Source organism: Natator depressus, chromosome 3 (genome assembly GCF_965152275.1).
Source record: "Natator depressus isolate rNatDep1 chromosome 3, rNatDep2.hap1, whole genome shotgun sequence".
NCBI lineage: Eukaryota > Metazoa > Chordata > Testudines > Cheloniidae > Natator > Natator depressus.
The window spans coordinates 132,743,799-132,756,983 of record NC_134236.1 but is presented as its reverse complement, the minus strand read 5'-3'; the positions used below and the strand labels follow the sequence as shown (position 1 = coordinate 132,756,983).

Below are 13,185 nucleotides of genomic sequence, written 5' to 3'. Positions count from 1 at the left end.
TGAAGAATATTCTGAAGTCAAATAAACAGGGTTTGTATTTATTTCTAAAAATTATTAGGATTTTTTTTGGTCATCTTTTATGGAGGGGAGGGGGGATTTCATAATCTGGGTCCAGATCTTGTGAAAGTTCTGTCTCCTGCTTTCACAAGCATCCCTTAGTTTAATTGTTGTAGAATCTAGTGGAATGTAGCTTTTGTGTGACATCATAGAAGTGGAAGGAGAGAGAATCTCTCAGGTAGCTAGAGTGCAAGTGCATGGAGTGGAGAACTGAGGCAGATGGTATCCTGTGTTGCTAAACAGAAGGACTGCTGTATTTTAGGTCAGCTGGAGTTTTTTGAGGGCATGTGGCTTCTTTCCGAGATATGAGTTACAGAATCAAACTTGGCAGTCATGAATGCATGGGGTACATAGTGCCAATCCTAACAGTCAGAGATCTGAATATCTTCAGGTTATTCCTAGGTGGAAATGGGTAGTTTTGGTTTGATTTTTTTCACCAAAATGATTAAACTTGGATGCCTGATGTTAGGCACCTAAATCCATGTTTAGGTGCCTGAATAATTAGACTGATTTTGAAGGAGAGTGAGAACCTCCCACCTGTCATTAAAGTCAATGGGAGCTGCAACTGCTCGTCATCTCGGAAAATCAAGCCACTTATTTAGGCACCTAACATTTGGCTCTCCAATTTGAAAATCTTGGTGTAGACCTTTTAATATTTAATTCCAGTGCCCTTTCTCTCGCATTCAAAATAAATAATCAATAAATATATTCAGTTTTGAAGATCTACACAAACTTTAGATTCTTTATGAAAACTGGGGAGGGAAGGGGGGAAGATTGGCTTTGAGCAGCTTTAACATCTGTCATTAAGTTTTCAGTCTAACCCCTTGATAATTTGACTGAGTTCTTGCCTAGTGCTTTCTTTCTCATGTATTTAAAACACTTGTTTCTGTTTGTCATTAATTTCTATTTTCATCTTCGTTATTACTTTTGCCTCCTTAGTTCATTTTCCCCCTTACTCCTTGTGTTTGTGTTTTGCATATCCTTGTTCAGTAGCATTTTATATTTCCAAGCAAATGGCTCGGTCTTCCTAAGTAATTGTCAGACCTATGCTGCCACTCATGCTTGCATTGAGTAGTACCTTACTCCATAAGTATTCCAACTGAAATCACTGGGAGTACTCATGGACTAAAGCAATACTCTTTGTGAACAAGCAAGGCAGAGTTAGACCCTTAGTGGTCTTCATTCATCCACAAGTCATTTTTACTCATTACACAAATAGCACACATATGGCAGTACATATTTTCTTTTACGCATCCTGCATTTTTTAGTGCCCTTCTGTAGTTCTTCCTTTGCTTACTAATTCACCCCACATGTAGCATATACTAATGCTATGTATTCAAAGGCTCAGATCCTTAGGTGGTGTATATTCTCATAGTTCCACTGAAGTCAATGGAGCTGTGACAGTTTATGCCTGCTGGGATCTGTCCCTACCTTTCTCAAAGTTTGTCATTCAGAATTTTTTAAAGATTTTGTCTTTCTTCTTAAAGTTGTTCATGGTTTGAAGACCACATTCTTTTTCGAAATTTGTTCTTTGTTACGCACTAGAAAATGTGGTATGGTTCCTTGCTTCCCTTTCACCTATTTTTAATATGAACGTGAAAAAGCAGTCTTGCAGAAGATTCTGATAGCCATCCAAGTGAAATAAACATTTGCCTGAACATGTGGAAGCCTGCAAAACTTCTATGTAATCACCTTACATGCATCTATATTTATTTTGTCATTAGCACTCTGGCTCTGATTCCCCTTTTCTTCACTTTCACGTCCATCTTTTATTGTTTTCATGAATAGTTGAGCTTTCTAAGCAGAGTGAGAGTTTGAATTTGGACGTTCCTGAGTGCCTTAAAGAAACACTGTCCGATAAAAATTGGGCACAATATTATATTAAAGGTAGAATAGTATACAATACTGGGACGGGGGTAATCAGAAAGTGTCAAACCAATACTGCTTCAGGTCTGATCCTGCAAAACATTACTTACATGAGCAGTCCCTTCCTCATAAACTGTCCTATTGAAGTCAATGAGACTAATCTAAATTCTTAAGCTCCTTGGTATGTAAATATCTATTGTAGTAGATACTAGGGATTGCTCCATGAAAGGGTCTGCGTAATGCAGAAAAAGTTAAAAAATCAAAAGGATTGCCTTTTGATGCATTAAGGGATAGAAAATCTTATGAAGTTATTAGAACAAAAGACGCAGGAAGTTGAATTGGACTGGAACATTGTTCTAGCCCCTCCCAAATCCCTTCTTAGGGTGTGCAGAAAAATGCAAACTATAGGCCAAGTTTACATACATTGATAGCTAATATTTGTTAACAGCTAAATGGGTAGATACAGAAGCAGATGTTGAAGGAATTGGCATTTCATAGCTAGATGTGGAGTTAGCTGAGGAAGAATCATTTTGTCCAGTAGTTTTTGTAAGGGAGAGCCATAGGTGCATATATATAAAACTTTGAGTACTGTTATTATGTTGATGATGCATTAGGATGGGTGGAAGGGGGATGATGACAAAGAACTGATGACCAGAAGGGAGAGAGTCTTGAGGCCACCAGTCTAGGTAGCAAGCAACTTCTCCAAGTCTTCAGTGGAGTGCAGTTTGGTCATCTCTTTACCCTGCTTCTTTGGATACATGCAGTAGCTTCTTTATAGCATGTCCTGCAGTTCTTTTAATCCTTCCATTTCTGCTTAGACAAGAAAAATTTAATCCCTCAAGTCTATTCTTTGGCAACAGGCTCTCCTACCTCTTTGGGCAGCAGGGTCTGGAGCTGGCAGTGCGAGACACACAATTAGGACAATAATTTGTTTTTTAAATGGGAATGGAGGAACGCAACTGGGTAAAGAAATGTTATGGGAGCGGTGTCCCATTTTTTCTCATCAGCTGTGCCAGGAAGCAAAACCTAAAAGCATTAGCACATTCTTCGGGGCACAGACTCAGCTTTGCTTTTGCGTGCCCTTGTGGGTCTGCACAGCACTTAGCACATTGTGTGTAGTACAGGAACAGAATATGATAGTTGCTTATAATAAAAATGTGTGCTCACTATATACAATATCTAATAATCACTCCAGTCCATCATAGAGATCAATTAGTTTAAAAAAAAAAACTTCAAAGAAGTAAGCAAGAAAAAAATAGGAGAATGATGGGAAAGGGCAAATTACCACACTACTATTTTGTTTACAACTTTGCAGATTTGTAGACCACACTGCATTTGGCGGGGGATACACAAAAGCACAAAGTTGTCTCACTACTTTATCATTAGTTGTCCCATGAGAGTCAAACTCTGAGAAGTTTTCTGCTTTCTCTTTATTAAAAAAAGGCTTGATACAAAACCCAGCTCTGTCCTGTCCCTAGCATGTGTTCCACTCCTGGTTTAGAGAGTCCTGTTTTACTCTTTATTTTCACAGCTGTTCAGATGATTAGACCATAAATGTCAGAGGGAGTGAAAAGGAAATAGCAGTAAATCTCATTTAATATGTAGGCACTTTAAAGCTTCAACTGTCTCTTCAAAAACTACCCTTTTATTCCATTTTTTCTTGTTTTAAAACATACTTTGTCATGCTGCAGCTCTAAAGTCCCCCTTCTCTCTTCCAGGTCTCTTATTTTATATCTTGGATATAGGAATGGACAGAATAGTGCAGTAAATTTACTTTTCTTCGCCAGTGGGTCTAATTGCTTGACCACTTAGAGCAGCCTGGTAACAATGTTTGCTGTTACAAGTCTGATGCATTCCAGCAAGCAAACTGCCACCAGGAATTTTGGGATTTCACTTACAAGCCTCTCTCTTGTCTCTCTCTCTCTCCTTCCTTCCTGTTTCTATTCTTTCTCAGTCATCTGTCTCAGTTTCTATTTTGGGTATGGCACAGCTTGCATTTGCTTTGGGGGTCTCCAGTGAATTGGTGTGTGGTGTAACTAAATCAGTTAAGTGTCTCTAAAGAGGTTATGATTAAATTGCCCTTTATCTTAGAACCGTATTTCCAGCCTCCTTGCTGTACTGAGAATCTTGTAACAAGTCTTATTTTTCTCCAGCTTTTCAAGTATATCACAGTGTTTATTGTTCCAGTCACCGTGGTCTGGAAAATAGCCACCTTGAAATGTTAATGTTCCTGGGAAAGGAGGGGTAAGAACTGCACTACATATGCACTGAAGTCAACCTTTCCTTTTTCTAGTGGAGTACAGAGAAACTTCAGAGGAGAAGAATTTGCCAGTGTGGCCACAATTAGAATTTACGTGTATCATGCATGCCTGGGGCAGGGGGAGCTAAAAAGTAAGATGTGCCCATTCAGCTCCTTCCTCACATCTAAAATAATCATCCCTCCCCCTCCAAAAGCACATACCATGGTACCTCATGGTTCCTCCTGCTTGTCAGTGAGACCGCCTACCTCTTCTCTTCCACTGTCATGGCCTCTGGACTGGGACAAACTCCCCTCCCCCCACCGCCTCCATCCATCATTCTTGCTTGCAACTCACACATGACAAACTATTTATATTTTTCCTTTCAGATATGTTTAAAATGCAAGACGATCTCAAAAAGTCTTCTACTGCTTTGTTCCTTAGTCTTCTGTATCTGACATTCCTCCTCTTGTTCTTAGACCTTGACAATAGTGTGGTTTACATAGGAAATATCCTAGCAGATACTGTCTAGTTCAGTAGTCTCTGACTGAAATTGGTCAGTACTAGATACTTTAGAGAAAAGGCAGGAAACTCTGTAGTGGACATTTATGGAATAATCTTCCCATAACCCTCATGAATTAGAGGTTGCTTTATGACCTCAAGCATATCCCTTCTAAAGTTGTGTTATGTTCTGTCTAATATAACTCAGACATTTTTTTTAATCCTACTGAGCTCTTAGCCTCAAAGATCAATTGAGGCAGTGAGTTCCACAGTTAATTGCACTTAGTTAAAAAAAAATCCTTTTATTGGATTTACGTTTGCTGCCTTGCAGTTTCACTGAATGTCCTTGTGCTTGTATTGTGAGAGAAGGTAAATCGGAGCCCTTGATCTAGCTTCTTAATACTATTCATTACATTAGAACCTCAGAGTTATGAACACCTTGGGAATGGAGGTTGTTCGTAACTGCGAACAAAATGTTGTTGTTCTTTCAAGAGTTTACAACTGAATGTTGACTTAATACAGTTTTGAAATGTTACCATGAAGAAGAAAAATGCTGCTTTTAACCCTCTTAATTTCAATGAAACAATCAGAGAAACAGTTTCCTTACCTTGTCAACTCTTTTTTAAATACTTTCCCTTTATTTCTTTAGTAGTTTACGTTTAACCCAGTACTGTACTGTATTTACTTTTATTTAGTTGTTGTTGTTATTATTTTGTCTCTGCTGCTGCCTGATTGTGTACTTCCGGTTCCAAATGAGATGTGTGGTTGACCAGTTAGTTCATAATTCTGAGGTTCTACTGTAGTTTGTATTTATTTTTCATGTACCTCCTGTTAAGCTCCACTCTACACAGTCCCAAGTTTTTCAGTCTCTCTTCATTCTGAAGCCTCTCTGGACCTGCTCTGTTTCTGCAGTATCTTTATGAGAGTGGGTGGCCAGAAGCTGGCACATTATTCCAGGTCAGGCAGGGAGTACCATGGAATAATATAATACCATTATAATAGTCTCAGTATTATTTCTTTTCTCACTCTCTATACAACTAACATTTCTGTTTGCTTTGACTACCACGGTGCACTTATTAGAAGTTTATGTTGAGTTGGCTGCAGTGACCTTCAAATCTTTTTCTTAAATGGCTACAATTAATTTACAACTGAGCAACATGGATGAATTTTTCAAAAGCCTGTAAAAGAAAAAAGACTTTAAGAGGGAGGATTTATAAAATAAACCAAGTAGAGGTAAATGAACAAATTATGGGCAATTTGAATTTTCAGGGTACTGCATGTAATACAAAGTGGTCACCTGTTCTAAAGCCTGCTGAAATCAATGGCAGTCTCCATTGGCTTCAAAGGACATTGGATCAGAACACTGGGGATGTAACTATTGTACTCTGGAAACTCTAGATCTGATCTTAGTAGCCCTCTGTGTGTGGAACTCCTGCAAACTGCACACCCAGCTGGGATCATGCACAGCAAGCCAGCCTGAGCAAGGGAGCATTAGCACATTCAAATTCTGCTGGTTCCTCGCACAATAACCCAGTGCCTGTTGGGAGCATCTGTAAATTTTTGTGCCTGTCTAGAAATGTGCCCCTCATCTCTACTAAGGCAGGGACAGCCATCACATTCCCAGTCTAGTCAGAGTGTGTGCATATCTATTCGGCACCAGGATGGAGCATCCACAAATTATATTAGTGCAGCAGCGCCGCAATAGCTAAGGTTGCATCACATCTGTTTGAAGATCGACCTTTCTAAGTCCATTACAATTGACATGGTTAGTTAGATTCCTTTGAAATTTGGTGTGCCTCAGGAGGGTATAGGGTAGCGTTAATGACCCAAATTTGGAGTAATTTGAGCGAGGGGTTCCAGAGATATAAGGCACCCCAAAAAATAGTCATTTTTCAAAAAAGTTTCTACGTGTGTGTTTTATGCGCAGAACTAAAGATCAAACTATTGATGTGATGCTAGTCAAAAATGTTTAAGTTTTACACATGGAAGCCACTAAGTCTTTGGTGGACCTAAACTGAGAACTGTATTTTTAAACATGTAGATTTTTACATGGTGCATTTGCCAGTATAGAAAACTAGAGGGTTTCCATTTCCACCATGTTAATGCTTTTAAAGCTTGACTCTTGTAAGGGCTCTAAAATCCGAGTGGTTACTTGGATTCCTTTGAAATTTGATGTGCCTCTTGGGGACATGGGATAGCATTAGTGATCCAAATTTGAAGTCATTTGATTGAGGGGTTCTTGAGTTACAGATTCCCCCCCCCCCCGCCACCCCGGGCGCCCCAAAATAATTTCCTTCTGCTGCCTTGTACTGTTAAATTGAGAGAGATTCATGACTGGATGAGTCACAGACCTCATTGAGATTGATGGCTGTGAACTCACCCTTTAATTATCATAACTAAGAATAAAGTAATGGCAAGGCCGCACCTAGGACAAAAGGAGTTTTAGATTGAGTGGCGGGAGGTGACTGCAATTTGTGAGTCGTGGATGGCATAGCTTGGAGGAAAGTAATCAAAATATTTTTTTGAGAAAAAATTAGACATGTGAATGCTTCCTGGGAGGGGAGGAGAATTAGGTTGTGGAGGACGAGGGCGAGGAGTTTGAGTCTGCAGCAAGAGGAGGGGGGTAATGCAGAAGCAGATAAGAGGGGATGGGTGGTAGAGCTAGGGAGAGAGTTTGAGGCACAGGTGAGTGGAGTGTTGACACCTGCCAGTGTGCCCCAACCCTTTGCACCCCCAGCCCTGCCAGTGCACCCCACCTCTGTCAGTGTACCCCAACTCTAGTGCATCCCCCAAAGTCTTTGGGGGAACAGTTAGACAAGTCGATGCTTCCTTGGAGGTGAAGGTTAACTGGGGAGGTGGAAGAATGTGGGAGCATAGGGAAAGAGGGATTTGGGGCTACAGCAAGCCTAGAAAAATGGGGATGGATGGTAGGGGAAGGGAGAGAGGCTGGGGGCTTAGGTGAGGTAGGTGTGGGGGCTAGGAGGAGTGGAGGGGTGGGACTTTGGGAAAGTAATGTGGCGCGGGAATGGTGGGGGACTGGGGGAGCATGGGACAGTGGCACTGGTCAGCCACACATTCTCCCCTCTTGTGTGTGTGCCCAGATCTGGGAGGGTTCTTGCCCTTCTAGTGGGTACTCAGACTCTCTGTCTGCCCCCCTCATATAAGCTGGGATATGGGGGTGTCTGAGCCCCTCTCATTGTCCTCCATACATGTACCAGGATCTGGGAGCCCCATGGACTCACCCTCCCTTCTCCCCTCATGTAACCCAGATTTTGGGAGGATCTGAGACCCACTCCCTGCCACCAATGGGAAATCCCTGTCCTCTGCTTGGGGAGCGTACAACAGGCATGATCAGAGCATGCATCAAGAAGAACATACAGCTAAGACTGGGGTGAGGAGCTGAAAACCGGTATGTTTGACACACATCAGAAACTCTCCAGCACCAAGGTGTGGGGAAGGGAACATCCACTGACATGAATGGGCAGTTCATGCATCTCAGAGCTATTGTTTCCAGCTGTATTCACCTCCATGGGGTATTCTCTTTCCTCTGACAACATCTAATTGAAATGAATGGGCCATTTAACACCTGTCTGAGCTTACAACTTTTAGTCTGAGACCCACTCTGAGCAGAAATCTGAGAATGAATTGTAAACATTTGGGAAAAATCTGCCTGTCAAGTGGTTTTTTTTTATGTAGCTGTTTTTTTATTTGGAAGAAATTTAATATGATTACAGCAGAATATTCAAAAGGTGCACCCACGCCTTGAATACTGTATTCAGTTCTGGTTGCCCCATCTCAAGAAGGAAATAGGGGAACTGGAAAAGGTTCAGAGAAGGGCAACAAAGATGATCAAGGGTAAAGAACAGCTTCCATACAAGGGGAGACTAAAAAGATTAGGGTTGTTCACCTGAGAAAAGAGACAACTAAGGGGGATATGATAGAGATCTATAAAAATCGCCACAGTAGCATATCAACTGCAAACCTAGGTGAGAACTACAACTGCCTAAATCAGTGGCTGTCAAACTTTTTTTACTGGTGACCCCTTTCACATAGCAAGTCTCCGAGTGCGACCCCCCCTTATAAATTAAAAACACTTTTTTATATATTTAATACCATTATAAATGCTGGAGGCAAAGTGGGGTTTGGGATGGAGGTTGACAGCTCACAACCCGCCCATGTAATAGCCTCGTGACCCCCTGGCCTAAATGACCACTCACACCTTAGAATCATAGAATATCAGGGTTGGAAGGGACCTCAGGAGGTCATCTAGTCCAACCCACTGCTCAAAGCAGGACCATTCCCCAATTTTTGCCCCAGATCCCTAAATGGCCCCCTCAAGGATTGAACTCACAACCCTGTGTTTAGCAGGCCAATGCTCAAACTACTGAGCTATCCCTCCCCTTCCAACAAACATTTTTCTTTCTGTTTAAAAAAACCTAGGAAATTTAAATGGCAAAAATCTTCATTAACACAGAGTTACGGTTGCCCAATAATAGCTAATGCCCTGTGAAAACCAGGAAATAGAGTTAAGCTTAACATCCCTGAAAACTTAACTCTGCCCTCTTAGAGGAATGCTCCACAGGCCAATAACACAGATTCTCCCACTCTGCCTTTTTGCTGTAATGGACAGGTGCTACCTGCACTTGCCCTATACTCAAACACTGAGCCTACTACTCCAACAGAATACCTCATTTGTAAAATTTAACCACCAGTTCATACCCTTTTACAACTCCTTCACACTTGCACACAGAATATAGCACCTTAACCTATACGTTTTGTTACCCATCATTAAATCCATAGTTTGCTCTCATACCCCTCCTCACTACTGACAATACCCATGGCAAGAAGACTCTAGTGCCCTGCTGCAGACTCAACCTACACTGGTGGTGGGCAACCTACGGCCCACAGGCTGCATGCAGCCCGTCAGGGTAATCCGCTGGCGGGCTGCGAGACAGTTTGTTTACATTTGCACAGCTGCCCGCAGCTCCCAGTGGCTGTGGTTCGCCGTTCCCAGCCAATGGGAGCTGCGGGAAGCGGCGGCCAGCACGTCCCTGTGGCCCACGCTGCTTCCCGCAGCTCCCATTGGCCAGGATCCGTGGGCGGACGTGCAAATGTAAACAAACTGTCTTGTGGCCCGCCAGCAGATTACCCTGACGGGCCTCAGCTTGCCCACCACTGACCTACACAGTTCTGTACTGAAATGATACAGACTGGTAATAGGGTTGATGTAATACTTAGATTTCTGTAAGACCTTTGACTTAGTACTGTATGACATTTTGATTAAAAAACAAGAATGGTGCAAAATTAACATGGCACACATTAAGTGGATCAAAAGCTGACTGACTGATAGCTCTCAAAATATAAATGTAAACAGGGACTCATCAACAAGCAGGTCTGTTTCTAATAGGGTCCTGCAGGCTTCAGTTCTTGGCCTTACACTATTTAACTTTTATTAATGAGCTGGAAGAAATCATAAAATCATCACTAATAAAGTTTGCTGTTGACAAAAATATCGGGGGAGTGATAAATAATGAAGAAGACGGGTCACTGATTCAGAGCAATCTGGATTGCTTGGTAAAGAGCGCAAGCAAACAATGTGTTTTTAATATGGCTAAATCTAAACACATATGTCTAAGAACAAATAATGTAGGCCATATGTACACAATGGGAAAGGGCACTCTATCCTGGGAAGCAGTGACTGAAAATGACTTGAGTGTGGATAATCAGCTGAACATGTGCTCCCAGTGTGATGAATTGGCCGAAAGGACTGAGGACATCTTTAGATGCATAAACGGGGGAATCTTGAGAAGGAGTAGAGAGGTTATTTTACTCTGTATTTGGTACTGGTGCAACCGCTGCTGGAATATTGTGTCCTGTTCTGGTGTCCACAATTCAGGAATGATGTTGATAAATTAGAGAGGGTTCAGAGAAGAGCCCCCAAAATGATTAAAGGATTAGAAAACGTCCTATAATGATATACTTAATGAGCTCAATGTGTTTAGCTTAATAAAGAGAAGGTTAAGGGGTGACTTGATTACAGTCCATAAGTATTGTGGCAGAGCTCCAACCTTGTCCCTGTGGGTCCTGCACGTCCAGGCAGTTTACTTCAGAGGCTCACTGCAACCCTCCACGTAGCCCTTCTCTCTCTAGGGCCAGGGATACAGTCTGCTGAGCCCTTTTCATCATAAGTCAGCAGTGGAGGTTGCTGAGAGAATTCCCACAGTCTCTGTTGCTCCTACAGCCTCATGCCAAAACAGTTTAGCCTGTCCTGACAGGGGCCTGTTTTCCCCTCCCAGGAGGTGTTTCTGTAGTGGCGGGTTGTGGGGGAACCCGGGCCTGCCCTCTACTCTGGGTTCTGGCCCAGGGACCCTAATGGTAGCCGCTGTTGGCAGCTAACCTTTTACTGCCAGAGTTGCTACATTTCCATGGGCCACTTCCCCCCAGCTCTCCTGCTTCTCCCTTCTTCACCCTTACCTTAGGGCTCCCTTACCAAGGACTTGAGGGTGTCTTCATTAACCAGCCCTTCAGCCACACTTCCTCTCCCCTGGCTCCTCTCTGCCTGACTGGAGTGAGCCCTTTTATATTATCAGAGGGGCCTTAATTAGAGTCAGGTGGTCACGGATCCGGCAGAGATGTGTGGGAGGGCCAGGGCCTTCTACGCAGGCCTTTTCTCTCCAGATCTGACCGATCCTTACTCTTGCAGAGTGCTCTGGGACGAACTCCTGATGGTCAGCGTGGGCGACCGAGACCGGCTAGAGCTGCCTCTCACTCTGGCCAAGTTCTTGGAAGCCCTCCGCCGCATGCCCACCAATAAATCTCCGGGCATGGACGGGCTGATCGTGGAGTTCTACCGCGTGTTCTGGGACGTCCTCGGCCCAGATCTAGTCACCGTCTGGGCCGAGTCTTTGCAGAGCAGGGTCCTCCCTCTTTCGTACAGGCGAGCTGTGCTCGCCTTATTGCCAAAGAAGGGGGACCTCTGCGACTTACAAAATTGGCGTCCCGTCTTGCTCCTCAGCATGGACTACAAAGTCGTGGTGAAAGCCATCTCACTGCGGCTAGGGTCCGTGCTGGCGGACGTGGTCCACCCAGACCAGTCCTACACCGTCCTGGGCTGCACCATCTTCAACCACCTGTATCTGGTCCGGGACCTCTTGGAACTCGGGTGTAGGGACGGTCTGTCATTCATCCTCCTGTCCCTGGATCAGGAGAAGGCATTTGACAGGGTGGACCACAGGTATCTCCTGAGCACTCTGTGAGCATTTGGCTTCGGATCCCAGTTTGTGGGTTTTCTCCAGGTGCTGTACGCCTCTGCAGAGTGTCTGGTCAGGCTCAACTGGACCCTGACCGAACTGGTCAGCTTCGGGCGAGGAGTACGGCAGGGGTGCCCCCTCTCAGGCCAGCTGTACGCTCTGGCGATCGAGCCCTTCTTCTGTCTCCTCCATAGGAGGTTGATGGGGTTGGCGCTGCAGGAGCCGGAACTGCAGCTGGTCCTGTCGGCGTACGCCAACAATGTGCTCGTCGTGGTCCAGGACCCGGGCGACTTGGTGCAGGTGGAGGCTTGCCAGGCCATCTATTCGGCAGCCTCCTCCACCCGGGTCAGCTGGGTCAAGAGCTCTGGCCTGGTGGTAGGGGACCGGTGGGTGGCAGGCAAACTCCCTCCCACCCATGCTTCAGGCCATCCGGTGGAGCGTGGGTCTGCTGTTCTATCTCAGCATTTACTTTTCTGCCACGCATCCCTCTCCGCCGGAAAACTGGCACGATTTAGAGGGCAAGGTGATCGAGCGGCTCCGGAAATGGACAGGACTACTCCGGTGCCTCTCCCTTTGAAGGAGAGCACTGGTGCTTAATCAACTAGTCCTGTCCATGCTCTGGTACCGGCTCAACAGCCTGGTCCCGGCCCCGGGTTTCCTGGCCAACCTCCGGACGTCGATTCTGGTCAGGACTGCACTGGGTCTCTGCAGGGGTTCTCCATCTACCCCTGGAGGAGGGAGGGCAGGGCCTGAAGTGTCTCCACACTCAAGTCCATTTCTTCCGCCTCTAGGCCCTGCAGAGGCTCCTTTATGGTGCAGGTAGTCCGGCGTGGAGTGTACTGGCGCATGCCTTCCTGCGCTGCTTCCAAGGGCTCCGATATGACCGGCAGCTCCTTTATCTCCATCCGAGAGGTCTTCCGCGAGACCTCTCCGGGCTGCCAGTATTCTACCAGGACCTCCTCCGGACCTGGAAACTGTTCTCAGCGACCAGGTCCGTGGCGGCCACCATGGGGGCAGATCTCCTCACGGAGCCCTTGATACACAACCCCGAGCTCCGTGTGCAGGTGGCGGAGTCCACCTCAGTGCGCCAGAGGTTGGTCCTGGCAGAAGTCACCAGAGTCGGAGACCTCCTGGACTATGACCGGGGAGAATGGCTGGATCCCCTAACTCTCGCTCAGTGCATGGGGCTCTCCAGGCCTCGTACTCCCTGGCACGTACTTCAGGAGGTGAGGGCCGCTTTGCTGCCTGCTGCTTGGGTTTACCTCGACAGGGTC

The 13,185-nt window shown here is 44.9% G+C and overlaps 1 protein-coding gene across 1 annotated transcript in view; it reads left to right on the top strand.

The window, feature by feature from the left end:
• PCNX2 (pecanex 2) overlaps window positions 1-13,185 on the top strand; it is a 238,070-nt gene that overhangs the window by 158,142 nt on the left and 66,743 nt on the right. The gene's annotated exons all lie outside the window — the stretch shown is intronic.